The sequence below is a fragment of the Equus quagga genome, chromosome 11 (assembly GCF_021613505.1).
Source record: "Equus quagga isolate Etosha38 chromosome 11, UCLA_HA_Equagga_1.0, whole genome shotgun sequence".
Lineage (NCBI taxonomy): Eukaryota > Metazoa > Chordata > Mammalia > Perissodactyla > Equidae > Equus > Equus quagga.
The window spans coordinates 74,175,017-74,187,635 of NC_060277.1; positions in this window are offsets into that span (position 1 = coordinate 74,175,017).

Consider the following 12,619-nt stretch of genomic DNA (forward strand, 5'->3'; position numbering starts at 1 on the left):
TACAGTATGTTAGACAATGGTATATATGTACTAGGGAGGAAAATGAAACAGGAAGAGGAATAGGAAGTTGAGGAGGGTGTTGAAATTTTAGGGTGTCAAAGGAAGGCCTCATTGAGAAGGTAGCACTGAGGAAAGTAAAGGAATGAGCCATGCAGATATCTGAGAGAAGAGCTTTGTGGCCAAAGAGCCCGAGAGGGAGTGTGTCTGAGAACAGTAAGAGGTCAGTGTGTTTGGAAACGAGAGAGCGAATGAGCAGGGGGCAGCGGCAGTAAATGAGGTCAGGATGGAACCCTGTTTCCAGATCATGTGGAAACTTAATGGGGCGTATTTTGGCCTTTACTCTGAGATGGGAAACCACTGAAGGGTCTTGAAAGAGGAGTGATGTGATCTCACACATCTAAAAAGATCGTTCTAGGGGCCGGCCCCAGAGCTGAGTGGTTAAGTTCACGCACTCTGCTTCAGCGGCCCAGGGTTTCGCCAGTTCAGATCCTGGGCTCAGACTTGGCACCGCTCATCAAGCCATGCTGAGGAGGCGTCCCACATGCCACAACTAGAAGGACCCACAACTAAAATATACAGCTAGGTACTGGGGGGATTTGGGGAGAAAAAGCAGGAAAAAAAAAAAAGATTGGCAGTTGTTAGCTCAGGTGCCAATCTTTAAAAAATAAAAGGATCATTCTAGGCCCTGAGACAATTCAGGGAAAAGGGAATCTCTTTTCCAAAAATGGTGCTGGAAAAATTAGGTCTGTTTGGGGAAAAAAATTGAATCACAACCCCTGCCTCACTCCATACACAAAAACTAGTTTGAGCTGGATAATAGACGTAATGTAAAAACTCAAACCATAATATTTATAGAATAAGAGGAGAGTGTTTTTATGACCTTGGCATAGGTGAGATTTCTTAGGACGAAAAAAAAAAAAGAGGACTTACTGTAAAAGAAAAATCAATAATTTATGATAAAAACCCTCAATAAAATGGGTATAGAAGGAAAGTACCTCAACATAATAAAGGCCATATATGACAAACCCACAGCCAACATCTTACTCAATGGACAAAAACTGAAAGCCATCCCTCTGAGAACAGGAACAAGACAAGGGTGCCCACTTTCACCACTCTTATTCAACATAGTACTGGAAGTGTTGGCCAGAGCAATTCGGCAGGAAAAAGAAATAAAAAGAATCCAAACGGGCAACAAAGAAGTAAAATTCTCGCTGTTTGCAGACGACGTGATCTTATATATAGAAAACCCCAAAGACTCCATAGGAAAACTATTAGAAACAATCAACAGCTACAGCAAAGTTTCAGGGTATAAAATCAACATACATAGATCAGTAGCATTTCTGTACGCTAACAATGAACCAACAGAAAAAGAACTCAAGAACTCAATCCCATTCACAATCGCAACAAAAAGAATAAAATACCTTGGGATAAATTTAACCAAGGAAGTGAAAGATCTATACAATGAAAACTACAAGACTTTCCTGAAAGAAATTGATGATGACATAAAGAGATGGAAAGACATTCCATGCACATGGATTGGAAGAATAAACATAGTTAAAATGTCCATACTACCTAAAGCAATCTACAGATTCAATGCTATCCCAATCAGAATCCCAATGACATTCTTTACAGAAATTGAACAAGGAATCTGAAAATTCATATGGGGCAACAAAAGACCCCGAATTGCCAAAGCAATCCTGAGAAAGAAGAATAAAGCCGGAGGCATCACAATCCCTGACTACAAAGCATACGACAAAGCTACAGTAATCAAAACAGCATGGTACTGGTACAAAAATAGGTGCACAGATCAATGCAACAGAATTGAAAGTCCAGAAATAAAACCACACATCTATGGGCAGCTAATCTTCGACAAAGGAGCTGAGGGCCTACAATGGAGAAAAGAAAGTCTCTTCAACAAATGGTGCTGGGAAAACTGGACAGCCACATGTAAAAGAATGAAAATTGACCATTCTTTTTCACCATTCACAAAAATAAACTCAAAATGGGTCAAAGACCTAAAGATTAGGCCTGAAACAATAAGTCTTCTAGAAGAGAATATAGGCAGTACACTCTTTTTTTTTTTTTTGAGGAAGATTAGCCTTGAGCTAACCACTGCCAATCCTCCTCTTTTTGCTGAGGAAGACCTGCCCTGAGCTAACATCTGTGCCGATCTTCCTCTACTTTATACGTGGGACGTCTACCACAACATGGATTGCCAAGCGGTGCCATGTCTGCACCCGGGATCCGAACCAGCAAACCCCGGGCCGCTGAGAAGCTGAACGTGCGAACTTAACCACTGTGCCACCGGGCCGGCCCCAGCAGTACACTCTTTGACGTCAATTTCAAAAGAATCTTTTCGAACACCATAACCCCTCAGACGAGGGAAACAATAGAAAGAATAAAGAAATGGGACTTCATCAGACTAAAGAGCTTCTTCAAGGCAAGGGAAAACAGGATTGAAACCAAAAAAACAGCCCACTAATTGGGAAAAAATATTTACAAGTTATTTATTCGACAAAGGGTTAATCTCCATAATATGTAAAGAACTCACACAGCTCAACAACAAAAAATCAAACAACCCGATCAAAAAATGGGCAGGGGACATGACCAGACATTTCTCCAAAGAAGATATATGGATGGCCAATAGAAACATGAAAAGATGCTCATCATCACTAATCATCAGGGAAATGCAAATCAAAACTACACTAAGATATCACCTTACACCTGTTAGAATGGCAAAAATATCCAAAACCAAGAGTGACAAATGTTGGAGAGGTTGTAGAGAAAAAGAAACCCTCATACACTGTTGGTGGGAATGCAAACTGGTGCAGCCACTATGGAAAACAGTATGGAGATTTCTCAAAAAGTTAAAAATAGAAATACCTTATGACCCAGGCATCCCACTACTGGGTATCTATCCTAAGAACCTGAAATCAGCAATTCCAAAAGTCCCATGCAGCCCTATGTTCATCACAGCATTATTCACAATAGCCAAGACGTGAAACCAACCTAAGTGTCCAGCAACTGATGATTGGATAAAGAAGATATGGTATATATATAGTGGAATACTACTCAGCTATAAAAAAGGACAAAGTCCTCCAATTCACAACAACATGGATGGACCTTGAGGGTATTATGTTAAGTGAAATAAGCCAGGCAGAGAAAGACGAACTCTGTATGACTCCACTCATAGGTGGAAGTTAACATATAGACAAAGAGAACTGATTGGTGCCAGGGGAAAAGGGGGTGGGGGGAGGGCACAAAGGGTGAGGCGGTGTACCTACAACATGACTAACAATAATGTACAACTTTAATTTCACAAGGTTGTTAACTATCATAATCTTAAAGAAAAGAAAAATGAATAAATTGGACATCAAAATAAGTCTCTGTTCATCAAAAGAAACTTAAGAAAATGAAAAGGCAAGCTAAGTCAGAAAAAATGTTTACACGTATCTATAGAACAAAGGCCTGGCGGTGCAGTAGTTAAGTGCGCACGTTCTGATTCAGCGGCCCAGGGTTCACCGGTTTGGATCCCAGGTGCAGACATGGCACCGCCTGTCAAGCCATGCTGTGGTAGGCGTCCCACATATAAAGTAGAGGAAGATGGGCACTGGTGTTAGCTCAGGGCCAGTCTTCCTCAGCAAAAAGAGGAGGATTGGCAGCAGGTGTTAGCTCAGGGCTAATCTTCCTCAAAAAAGACACACAAAAAATGAAATACAATGCCCACTCAGACCAATGAGGGTGATGAGAAGCACTCGGATTCTGGATATATTTTGAAGTAACCACACTTGCTGATGTATTGGGTATGAGAGAAAAACAAATGAAAAATGCCTTCAATGTGCTATGTCCTTCAATATGCCATAGGTTCAACACAATCCCAATCAAAATCCCAAGAGATTATTAATTGACAAACTAATTCTGGAAGTTATAGGGAAATGCCAAAGGACAAAGAATAAGCAAAACAAACTTGAAAAAGCAAAGTCGGAAGATTTAAACTATCAGATATCAAGACTTTATTCTTGGGGCTGGCCCCGTGGCCGAGTGGTTAAGTTTGCGTGCTCCGCTGTAGGCAGCCGAGTGTTTCATTGGTTTGAATCCTGGGTGCGGACGTGGCACTGCTCATCAGGCCACGCTGAGGCGGCGTCCCACATGCCACAACTAGAAGGACCCACAATGAAGAATATACAACTATGTACCAAGGGGGCTTTGGGGAGAAAAGGAAAAAAATAAAACCTTCAAAAAAAAAAAGACTTTATTCTTCTTCTTGTTTTCTTTTCTCTTTTCTTTTTTTTGAGGAAGATTAGCCCTGAGCTAACTACTGCCAATCCTCCTCTTTTTGCTGAGGAAGACTGGCCCTGAGCTACATCCATGCTCATCTTCCTCTACTTTATACGTGGGACACCTACCACAGCATGGCTTGCCAAGTGGTGCCATGTCTGCACCCAAGATCCAAACTTGCGAACCCTGGGCCACCTAAGTGGAACGTGCGTACTTAACCGCTGCATCACCGGCTGGCCCCAATCTTCCTCTTTGTGCTTCAGGAAGATTGTCACTGAGCTAACATCTGTGCCAATCTTCTTCTATCTTATGTGGGATACCGCTACAATGTAGCTTGATGAGCAGTGCCAAGTATGTGCCTTGGTTCCGAACCCACAAACCCCGGGCTGCCCAAGCTAGTGTGCAAACTTAACCAGTACGCCACCGGCGTGGCCCCAAGACTTTTTAAAGTTTTAGTAATTAAGAAAGTGTGACATTGGCACACAGTAGACCAATGGAATAGAATGGAGAGTCCAGAAATAGATCGATACTTGTTTTATGATAAGAGTGGCAATGTAGAGCTGTGGGGACAGGACACTTGTTTCAATAAAAGATACTGGAGGGGCCGGCCCGTGGCCGAGTGGTTAAGTTCAAGCGTTTGGCTTCGGAGGCCCGGGGTTTCGCTGGTTCGGATCCTGGGCGCGGACATGGCGCTGCTCATCAGGCCACACTGAGATGGTGTCCCACATGCCACAACTAGAAGGACCCACAACTAAATATACAACTATGTACTGGGGGGATTTGGGGAGAAAAAACAGGAAAAAAAAAAAAGAAGATTGGCAACAGTTGTTAGCTCAGGTGCAAATCTTGAAAAAAAAAGACACTGGGTATCTGTATGGGAGCAAACTAGTTCTTGACTCTGAACCTCACATTGTACGCAAAAGCAGTTCTGGATGGATTGTAGATCTAACTATGAAAAGTAAAATAAAAAATATTTAGAAAATAACAGAATGTCTTTAATGAGCTTAAGGTAAACAAAGATTTTTAAAACAATACAAAAATCAATAACTATCAAGGAAAGATTGATAAATTAGAACATTAAAATTAAGAATCTCTTGGGGTCAGCCCCGTGGCCGAGTGGTTAAGTTCACGCACTCCGCTTTGGTGGCCCAGGGTTTCACGGGTTCAGATCCTGGGCTCAGACATGGCACCTCTCATAAAGTCATGCTGGGGTGGCGTCCCACATGCCATAAGCAGAAGGACGCATAACTAAAAATATACCAGGTGGCTTTGGGGAGAAAAAGGAAAAATAAAATCTTTAAAATTAAGAATATCTTTATTGGGGCTGGGCCCGTGGCTGAATGGTTAAGTTTGCGCGCTCCGCTGTAGGCGGCCCAGTGTTTCGTTGGTTCAAATCCTGGGCGCGGACGTGGCACTGCTCATCAAACCACGCTGAGGCAGTGTCCCACATGCCACAACTAGAAGGGCCCACAACGAAAAATATACAACTATGTACTGGGGGGCTTTGGGGAGAAAAAGGAAAAAAAAAAAAAGAATATCTTTATTAAAAGACATATCAATCTCCAAGGAATTATGCTGAGCAAAAAAAGCCAATTCCAAACTGTTACATTCTATATGATTCTATTTATTTATTTATTTATTTTTAATTTATTTTTTTGCTTGAGGAAGATTCACCCTGAGCTAACGTCTGTGCCCATCTTCCTCTGTTCTGTATGTGGGACACCACCACAGCATGGCTTGGTGAGCAGTGTGTAGGTCCATGCCCAGGACCCAAACCTATGAACCCTGGGCTGCCAAAGTGGAGGGCACAAACTTAACCACTACGCCACTGGGCCAGCCCCTATTTATATAATTTTTTATTTTTAATTGTGATAGAATACATATAACATAAAACTTACCGTCTTAATCATATTTAAGCACACACTTCAGTGGTATTAAGGACATTCACATCCTTATGCAGCCATCACCACCATCCATCTCCAGAACTCTTTTCGTCTTGTAAAACTGAAGCTCTGTACCCATTAAACACTCATTCCCCAGTGTCCCTCCCCTGAGTCCCTAGCAACTACCATTCTACTTTCTGTCTCTACGAATTTGACTAAATACCTCATAAAAGTGGAATCATACAGTATTTGTCTTTCTGTGACTGGCTTCTTTCACTATTTCAGCATAATGTCCTCAATGATCATCCATGTTGTAGCAGGTGTCCTTCCTTTTTTAAGGCTGAATAATGTTACGTTGTATGTATATACCACATTTTGCTTATCCATTCACCTGTCGATGGGCACTTGGGTTGCTTCTATGTTTTAGTTATTGTGAATAATGCTGCTGTGAACCTGGGGGTACAAATATCTCTTCAAGAGCCTGCTTTCAGTTCTCTTGGGTGTATACCCGGGAGTGGTATTGCTGGCTCATATGGCAATTCTGTTCTTAATTTTTTGAGGAACTATACTGTTTTCCACAGTGGCTGTACCATTTTATATTCCCACCAACAGTGCACAAGGTTTTCAACTTCTCCACATCCTCACCAACACTTGTTACTTTCTGTTTTTTAATAGTAGCCATCTAATGGGTGTGAGGTTGTATATAACATTTTTGAAATGACAACATTTTAGAAACAGAGAACAGGGTCCAGGCCGGTGGCGCTGCGGTTAAGTTCACACGTTCTGCTTCACCGGCCTGGGGTTCGCCAGTTCAGATCCCGGTACAGACATGCACCGCTTGGCACGCCATGCTGTGGTAGGCATCCCACATATAAAGTAGAGGAAGGTGGGCATGGATGTTAGCTCAGAGCCAGTCTTCCTCAGCAAAAAGAGGAGGATTGGTGGCAGATGTTAGCTCAGGGCTAATCTTCCTCAAAAAAAAAATAGTAATGACAAAACAAAAAAAAGAAACAGAGAACAGATTAGTGCTGCCAGGGGTAGAGACGGGGAGGTAGGGGGTGGGAGTGGAAGGAGGGAAGTGGGTGTGGTGATAAACACTAGGGATCCTTGTACTGAAACTGTTGGGCAACTTAGCAGTGGTTGTGGATACATGAACATACACAGGTGATAAAATTGTATAGAACTTAATACATACATGCAAATGAGCACAAATAAAATAGGAAATCTGAATAAAATAGATGGATTATGTCAATGTCAACATCCTGCAATATTTGGCTATGGTTGTCATATTATACTGTAGTTTTGCAAAATGTCACCATTGGGGAAACTGGGCAAAGTGTACAAGGGATCTCTCCATATTATTTCTTAAAATTGCATGTGAATCTACAATGAACTCAATAAAATAATTTTTTTTTTGAGGGAGGTTAGCCCTGAGCTAACATCCGTGCCCATCTTCCTCTACTTTATATGTGGGACGCCTGCCACAGCATGGCTTGCCAAGCGGTGCATAGGTCCACACCTGGCACCTGAGCCAGCGATCCCGGGCCGCCAAAAAGGAACATATGAACTTAACGACTGCGCCACCAGGCCGGCCCCTAAAAATTTCAATTAATACACACACACACAAAGACCCATTAAGAGAATGAGAAGGCAAGCCTCAGAGTAATGGGAAAAGATATTTGCAATACGTATATCTGGGGGGAAAAAACTAGCAGCCAGAATATATTTTGCAAATCAATAAGGGAAAAGATAACCCAGCGGAAAAATAGACAAATTATGGGCTCAGGCACTATGCAGAATGGCCGATAGACATATGAAAATGTGTGTGGCAGATTGTGTTTTACAAAGATAGTGGCAACAGTATCTTCCATTCCACATGTTCCTCTTACTTGTGAAATACAATGGCTACTTGGACCAATGCGGGTGGTGAGAAGCTCCCAGATTCTGGATATATTTTGAACCAGCCACACTTGCTGACATATTGGGCATGAGAGAGAAAGCAAAAGTGTGACTTTGACAGTCCTTCCAACTAGAGGTAGAACCTCTGCCCTCTTCCCTTGAAACTAAGTGAAATTTTGTGACTATTTAGGTCAATAGAATATAGCAGAAGTGATGCTATGTGACTTCTGAGGCTAGACCACAAAAGACAACGTAGTTTCCACTTTATTTGCTAGAATACTCTGTCTTTAAGCCTTCAGCCACTGTGTAAGCAGTCTGACTGTTCTGAGGCCACTGCGCTGTGAGGAAGCCCAACAGAGAAACCCCATTCATAGGCCCTGAGCTACAGGAAGAGAGAGAGATGCCTGGTCAGCCCCCAGCTCCTCCAGCTCCTGTCGAACTGCATCTGCATGAGAGACCCCAAGCCACTTCTGCCCAGCCAACCTCCTGAAATCCTGACCCCTGAAACTGTGTAAGAGTAAAAAGACTGTTAACTGTTTAAGCTTCTAAGTTTGGGATGATTTGTTATACAGCAGTGGATAATGGGAATAGTGTGCATAACTTTATTAGTCATCAGGGAATGCAAATTAAACCCAAAATGAGATACCACCACACACCCACCAGAATGACCAAAATGGAAAAGAGTGATAATGCCAAGTGTAGGTGAGGATGTGGAGCAATTGAACTTTCATACACTGCTGGTAAAAATGTATATTGATACAACCACTTTGAAAACCTGTTTGACAGAATCTACTACAGCTGAACATAAGCAAACCCTATGACCCAACCATCCCACTCCCAACATAAATATACATACAGGTATGTACAAGAATATTCATAGCAGCATTATGAATCAAGGCTCCCCAATTCAAACAACCCAAATATTGACCAATGGTAGAATGAATAAAGTGTAGTATATTCATGAAATTGAGTACTATGCAGTAATAAAAATAAACTTGTGATACATGCAACTTGAATGACTCTACAGACATAATGTTGAGCAAAACAAGCCAGATATAAAATAATATATAGTGTATCATTCCATTATATAAAGTCCAAAAAAAGCAGGCAAAGTTAATCCATGGCATTAGAAGTCAGAATAGAAGTCCTTCGGAGAGGAAGAGAGGAGCAACTGAGATAGAGAACACAGGAGGTTCCTGGGAATGTTCTGGTAGTGTGCTGGTAGTAGTATTCTGTTTCTTGCCCTGGGTGGTTGTTATGTGGGTGTGTTCAGTTTGTGATAATTCACTTATGAGTTGTGTTTTGTGTGTGTGTGTGAGGAAGATTCGCCCTGAACTAACATCTGTGCCAATCTTCCCTTACTTTGTATGGGGGATGCCTCTACAGCATGGCTGATGAGTGGAGTAGGTCCATACCTGGGATCTGAACTCAGGAACCCCGCACCATGGAAGCAGAATGCATGGAACTTTAACCACTCAGCCATGGGGCTGGCCCAGAGTTGTGCTTTTTTTTTCTGAGGAAGATTAGCCTTGAGCTAACTGCTGCCAATCCTCCTCTATTTGCTGAGGAAGACTGGCCCATCTTCCTCTTCTTTATATGTGGGACGCCTACCACAGCATGGCTTAGCCAAGCGGTGCCGTGTCTGCACCCGGGATCCGAACTGGCGAACCCCGGGCTGCCAAAGCAGAACGTGGGCACCCAACCGTTGTGCCACTAGGCCAGCCCTGTTGTGCATTTTTTTAATGTATGTTGTACTTCAATAAAAAGCTAATTCAGAAATAAATTGCCTCAAGAAAAAATCCAAATAAAATTTGGGGTTGGCCCAGTGGCGCAGTGGTTAAGTTCGCACGTTCCGCTTCTGTGGCCCAGGGTTCACCAGTTCAGATCCTGGGTGCAGACATGGCACTGCTTGGCAAGCCATGCTGTGGCAGGTGTCCCACATGTAAAGTAGAGGAAGATGGGCACAGATGTTAGCTCAGGGCCAGTCTTCCTCAGCAAAAAGAGGAGGATTGGCAGCAGATGTTAGCTCAGGGCTAATCTTCCTCAAAAAAAATAAAAACAAAAATAAAAATAAATAAATTGCCTCGGGGCCGGCCCCATGGCTGAGTGGTTAAGTTCGTGTGCTCTGCTTCAGCGGCCCAGGGTTTCTCGGGTTTCAGATCCTGGGAGCTGACATGGCACTGCTCATCCAGTCATGCTGAGGCGGCGTCCCACATAGCACAACCAGAAGGACCTGCAACTAAAATATGCAACTACGTACTGGGGGTTTGGAGAGAAAAAGCAGAAAATAAATAAATAAATTGCTTCTAAGATTTTTGCCTGTCTGGAAGAATGGCATTGCTATTTACTGAAATGGGAAAAACAGTTGAAGGAGCAGATCTGAGGTGGGATCAGCACCTCAGTTTTGGACATGTTAAGTCTAAAGTGCCTATCAGAGAAATTGGCAACTGGGAGATTCATTCTGTAAGTAGTTTAGGGGAGAGGCTTGGCCTGGACACACGCATTAGGGAGTCACCAGTGTATAAATAGTATTTAAAGCAATGGGACAAGACGACATCAGGAAAGGAATGAGCATAGGCAGTAAAGAGAAGAGGTTCAAGGATTGAGCATGGGGCTGTCTACAGTAGGGGTTGTTTTAAGGACTAAATGACGTAGCTCATGTTAGCATCAAGTATGGCACCTCATGAGTGTTTAGAGTGGATTAGCTGGTAGTACTTGCTTGGTAGCTGGCTTTTTTCTCTTCTTCTTCTCTCCAAAGCCCCCCAGTACATAGTTGTATATTCTAGTTGTAGGCCTCTCTAGGTGTGCTATGTGGGACGCTGCCACAGCGTGGCTTGATGAGCAGTGCTAGGTCTGCACCCAGGATCCAAACCAGCAATACCCTGGGCCACCAAAGGGGAGTGTGTGAACTTAACCACTTGGCCATGGGGCCGGCCCCCTTAGACAATTTTGTATGTGTGTGTGTGTGAGGAAGATTAGCCCTGAGCCAACATCTGTGCTAATCTTCCTCTATCTTGTATATGGGTCGCCTCCACAATGTGGCTGATGTGTGGAGTAGGTCTGCGCCCGGGATCCAAACCTGTGAACCCAGGCACTGAAGCAGAGTGCTCCGAACACTAACCACCCGGCCATGGGGCCAGCCCCAGTAGGTGGCTTATAAAGCACTCTCGCAAGCATTTTTTTTTCGGGTTTTAACTTTATTTTCCAACTGATTACTAAAATGATATATATCTTGTACTAATTTAATCTGTGAGTCAACCCTGTGAAAAGAGCTACTGCCTCTGTTTTATAAAATGAGGAAACTGAGGAGCATGGAAGTGAAGGAACTTGCCAAGATCATGCAGTACGTGTCTAAGCCAGAACCAGAACTGAAAGCCAGACTCCCAGACTCTGAGGCGCCTGCTTTTTGTGTTACTTCCTGTGGACCTTCAGGAAAGGGAGGCCTGGGTGGCTGCAGTGGGGCCCAACTAGGAGAGGGTCCTGATTAGCCTTAGTGTCAGGGAGAGTGGCTAGCCAGAGGAGATGACCAGAGGGGCCTGCAAAAAGGCAGTCAGCAAGAAAACAAGGAGAGGCCTTGGTGAAAGAGGCTTGAAGGGTGCTGGAGAGGAGAAACGGGAAATGATTTGGGAGTAGAAGGAGAGGGGTGATGCATTAGCACTGCACCCAGGACAATGGACTCTGAGAGTCAGGAGAACCAGGCCTCTGTCCCCAGAGCCTGGAACCAGCCTCAGGAAGAGGGAGCCCTTTTGTCTAAGCCCTTAAAGGCCTGCCTAGGCTGTTCCTCCTCATCCTGGGCTGCCACAGACCCAGGATGGGGCAGAAGAGGGCCCAGGGTGCAGACTGGGCTCCTGGAGGCACAGGCAATGGTGCTCCCCACTTCCTTGTACTCATGACTCCGGCCTTGGGGACTGGGTGTTGGGGGCACAGGGCCTACCCTCTTCCCTGCTATTCCCAGTCCCTGGCCCTGAGGGCCCAGCACAGAGAGGGTTAAGGGCCCTGCAACCTTTGCCTGGAGGTGGGGGAGGGAACTGTCAGAAGAAGCCTTGTCTGGCCTGATAATCCAGGCTGCCTATCTCTTCCACAGCAGCTGTGAAGCAGACAGGTTGTCCTGGCAGGGAGGGAGGGAGGGAGGTAAGGGCCTGGCTGATGGCGGGAAGGATTTGGGGAGAGAGGGACACCCAGGCTCCTTGGGGATCCTTTCCCACCCAACAGCTACCTTCAGGACTGTCCCTGGACACTGGAGAGGTCACGGCCTGAGTCTGGGCATGGGAATTCCCACGGCCCCAGAGAGCAGGAACTGGGAGCTGATGAACAGACTTAGGGAGGTGTTGATTGGAAAGTTTCTATTTCTGACTCAATATGTGCCTGGGCAGGTGTGCGCTATCATGTGCATCCGCACAGTATGTGATGAGCACTCGTGCCCATGGCTACATGGCCCACTAGGGAGGATGGGTAGGGAGAGCCCATTGCAAAGCCAGAGGGGAAGGAGCCTGGCATTTCATGAGCTCCTGTTATATATACGAGCCAGGCTCTAGGTTCAGAATTTTCACCTCTACTGT